Source organism: Rhinopithecus bieti, unplaced genomic scaffold (assembly GCF_001698545.2).
Source record: "Rhinopithecus bieti isolate Rb0 unplaced genomic scaffold, ASM169854v2 scaffold_13400, whole genome shotgun sequence".
Taxonomy (NCBI): domain Eukaryota; kingdom Metazoa; phylum Chordata; class Mammalia; order Primates; family Cercopithecidae; genus Rhinopithecus; species Rhinopithecus bieti.
The window spans coordinates 4,159,090-4,163,594 of record NW_016807991.1 but is presented as its reverse complement, the minus strand read 5'-3'; positions in this window follow the sequence as shown (position 1 = coordinate 4,163,594).

The following is a 4,505-nucleotide window of genomic DNA, read 5'->3' as shown; positions in this document are numbered from 1 at the left end:
GGGGGGGGGGGTTTGAAGTTTCAGTCATTCTATTATTTAGGTGAGAAATAAGCTAAGGAGGGGAAAAAAGAGGATGAAAATAATTAAAACTGCTGCCTTGCATCTTGCCAGGGAGAGCCCGCTAACTCTGGGAAGGGGGACAGAGAAATATAATAACAGGGAGAGCCAGACCCTTAAGCACCTCCCCTGCTCCCTCCTCTCCTCCAGCTCTCTGGTGTAGGGGGTCCCTCCAGCCAAGGCTCCTCAGTACTGGGATGCGGACATCTTCAGAGGTCACACCGCCCCTTTCTGGCTTTCTGTGGCTTTGGAGGTTCAGAAGCGGAAATGCACTCAAGCCGTGTATAAACACTCTAACAGCAGGAATTGCTCAGAACAGGCCTTGCAGCTGTGTCTGGGGAAACTGAACTTGACAGAGCCAGGAGGTCCCAGTGGGAACCTCAGGGTGGGGCCCATCTCTATAGCAACCAGAAACAGCCCCAGACACGTGTTGGCCCTGCCTCTGAGGAGGGAGCGGGCAACTTGTGTTCTTGAAACACCTACGGCCAAAAAGGACTCACCCAAAATAGCCCACTTTCACATCACCAAACATCACCAACGCCTCACAGGGCATCTGCCACTCTGCAGCACAGCAACCAACGGGGAGTGGCAGAAAGTTACCATGACTTACCAGGAGTTTTCTTCCTCTCACTGGCGTATTAGGAAGAAGACAACTGGCTGAATGAAAAAGATTTGGTGTATCAAGCACAAATTTGTTCCCCAATACTCAGGTAAAAGAAATGTCCATTTGGGCAGTTTCCCTAAATCAAGTAAAATGTGATTATAAGCTGCCCTTTGCCAAGAAAGTAGGAAATTCAACTTCAGGCATATGGGGAGGGGCATCTTCCCCCTCAGTAGAATCACTACTACTACTACTACTACTATTATTATTATTATTATTATTATTTGAGATGGAGTCGTCCAGGCTGGAGGGCACAATCTTTGCTCACTGTAACCTCCACCTCCCAGGTTCAAGCAATTCTCCTGCCTCAGCCTCTGGAGTAGCTGGGATTACAGGCGCCCACCACCATGCTCGGTTAATTTTTATATTTTTAGTAGAGACAGGGTTTCACCATGTTGGCCAGGCTGGTCTCAAACTCTCGACCGCAGTTGATTGGCCCACCTTGGCCTCCCAAAGTGCTAGGATTACAGGTGAGAGCCACTACACCTGGCATTATATGGTGATTCCATGGTGCCCAAGGGATGGGAGAGCTTTCTCCCCCGCACCAACTCTGTTGCTCAGGCAGGAGTGCAGTGGCACCATCTCAGCTCACTGCAACCTCCGCCTCCTGGGTTCAAGTGATTCTTCTGGCTCAGCTTCCTGTGTAGCTGGGATTACAGGTGTGCACCACCACACCCAGCTAATTTTCCTATTTTTAGTAGAGATGGGGTTTCACCATGTTGGCCAGGCTGGTCTCGAGCTCCTGGCCTCAAGTGATCCGCCCACTTTGGCCTCCCAAGTGCTGGAATTACAGGCATGAGCCACGCCACCGGGGCCACAGATAGGAGAGCTTCTACTCTGTTCTCTACGGGGTCTGCTGCTCAGATGCCCACCATCCGAGTCCAAGGGCTTCTATTTTTTATTTTTATTTTTGAGACAGAGTCTCACTCTGTCGCCCAGGCTGGAGTGCAATGGCACGATCGCGGCTCACCGCAACCTCCGCCTCCAAGGTTCAAGCGATTCTCCCACCTCAGCCTCCCGAGTAGCTGGGATTACAGACATGCGCCACCACTCCCGGGAGCTAATTTTATACTTTTTAGTAGAGACGAGGTTTCTCCATGTTGGTCAGGCTGGTCTTGAACTCCTGACCTCAGGTAATCCACTCGCCTCAGCCTCCCAAAGTGCTGGGAATTACAGGTGTGAGCTACCATGCCTGGCTCCAAGTGCTTCTAGCTGCAGCTGAGGCCCTACTCCCCTGGGCCAAGCACAGTTTGGGGATGATGCCAAATTCTTGACTCTCAGCTCCAAACCCACTGTATTAATGTGCTAGGGCTGTCGTAACAAGACACCACAAACTAGGTGGCTTAAGCAATCAAAATGTATCATCTCAGTGTGGAGACCGAATCAAGGTGTGGGCAGGGTCAACTCCTTCTGAGACTGTGAGAGTGAAACTGTCCCCTGCTGCTCTCCTTGCTTCTGGTGGTTTGTTGACAATATGTGGCAATCCGTGTAGCAATCCTGGTAGCTCTCTACCGCCCTCTTTGCACCGCCTTTTCCTTGCGTGTGTCTGTGTCCAAGTTTTCCCTTCTTACAAGGGCACCAGTCACGTTGGATTTAGGGCCCACCCTAATGATCTCATCTTAACTAATGATGTCTTCAACAACCCTATTTCCAAATAAGGTCACTTTCTGAGGTAGTGCAGGTCAGGACTTCAACATGTGAATTTGCGGGGAGACAGAACTCAACGCATAACACCCACCCACCCACCCAACTCAGCTTCATGGTCTGGCTGGGACTCAGAGACACATCTGTTTTTCTTAATTTTATTTTTTATTATTACTTTTTGAGATGGAGTCTTGCTCTGTCGCCCAGGCTGGCTGGAGTGCAGTAGTGTGATCTTGGCTCACTGCAACCTCCGCCTCCTGGGTTCCAGCGATTTTCTTGCCTCAGCCTCCCGAGTAGCTGGGATTACAGGCACGCACCACCACGCCCGGATAATTTTCGTATTTTTAGTGGAGATGGGGTTTCATCATGTTGCCCAGGCTGGCCTCGAACGCCTGACCTCAGGTGATCCGCCTGCCTGGGCCTCCCAAACTGCTGTGATTACAGGCCTGAGCCAACACACCCAGAGCCACCTTTCCCCATTGCCCACTGCTCCCTGCCAGGCTCTGCCAAGAGGGGGCGCTAGAGACACCTGCAGGGCTGGAGAAGGCCCCAGCTTCCCATCTGCTTACTATTTTTGCCTGTGTTTTACCCAGGAAAGCTGCTTCATCAGGGCAGCTGCAGTTCTTTAGTAGCAGCTGAATCCAGTTTCTACTTTTTCCAACCCTTGCAGAATCAGCTGCCCTGAGCTCCCTTCAGAGGCACCAGCACCAGCACCAGCTGGCCCATGCCCCCCCTCAGAGGGCTGGGTTTTAGTGTCCTGGGCTCCTCTTTCAATCCTATTATTGTTGTTGGTTTTGGTGTTTTGTTTTGTTTTGTTTTTTGAGATGGGGTCTCACTCTGTCACCCAGGCTGGAGTGCAATGGTGCGAACTCAGCTCACTGAAACCTCTGCCTCCTGGTCTGAAGCAATCCTCCCACCTCTGCCTCCTGAGTAGCTGGGACTACAGGTGCGCTCCACTATGCCCGGCTAATTTTTTGCATTTTTAGTAGAGATGGGGGTTTCACCATGTTGGCCAGGCTAGTCTCAAACTCCTGACCTCAAGTGTCCGCCTTGAGCCACCACGCCGGCAGCATTTTTTTTTTTTTTTTTTTTTTGAGACGGAGTCTCGCTGTGTCTCCCAGGCTGGGGTGCAGTGGCCGGATCTCAGCTCACTGCAAGCTCTGCCTCCCGGGTTCACGCCATTCTCCTGCCTCAGCCTCCCGAGCAGCTGGGACTACAGGTGCCTCCCACCACGCCCGGCAAATTTTTTGCATTTTTAGTAGAGATGGGGTTTCACCGTGTTAGCCAGGATGGTCTCGATCTCCTGACCTCGTGATCCGCCCGTCTCGGCCTCCCAAAGTGCTGGGATTACAGGCGTGAGCCACCGCGCCCGGCCATGCTTTTTTGTTTCTTTCTTTTTTTTTTTTTTTTTTTGAGTTTTGCTCTTTTTGCCCACGCTGGAGTGTAATGGCACCATCTCTGCTCACTGCAACCTCTACCTTCCAGATTCCAGCAATTCTCCTGCCTCAGCCTCCTATGTAGTTGGGATTACAGGCTTGTGCCACCATGCTCGGCTAATTTTGTAGTTTTAGTAGAGACGGGGTTTCACCATGTTGGCCAGGCTAGTCTTGAACTCCTGACTCAGGTGGTCTGCCTGCCTTGGCTTCCCAAAGTGCTGGGATTATAGGCGCAAGCCACCGAGCCCAGCCCTTGCAGCAATTTTTTTTTTTTTTTTTTTTTTTTTGAGACAGAGTTTCGCTCTTGTTGCCCAGGCTGGAGTGCAATGGTGCGATCTCAGCTCACCGCAACCTCCACCTCCTGGGGTCAAGCGATTCTCCTACCTCAGCCTCCTGAGTAGCTGGAATTACAGGCATGTGCCACCACGCCCGGCTAATTTGTTTTTTTGTTTTTTTTTAGTAGAGATGGGGTTTCACCATGTTGGCCAGGCTGGTCTTGAACTCCCAACCTCAGGTGATGTGCCCACCTCAGCCTCCTGAAGTGCTGGAATTACAGGCGTGAGCCACCGTGCCCAGCCCCCTTGCAGCAATTTTTTAAGATGACAAAATAAAAGAAAATTTCAGAATAGGCCAGGCACAGTGGCTCAAGCCTGTAATCCCAGCACTTTGGGAGGCCGAGACGGGCGGATCACGAGGTCAGGAGATCG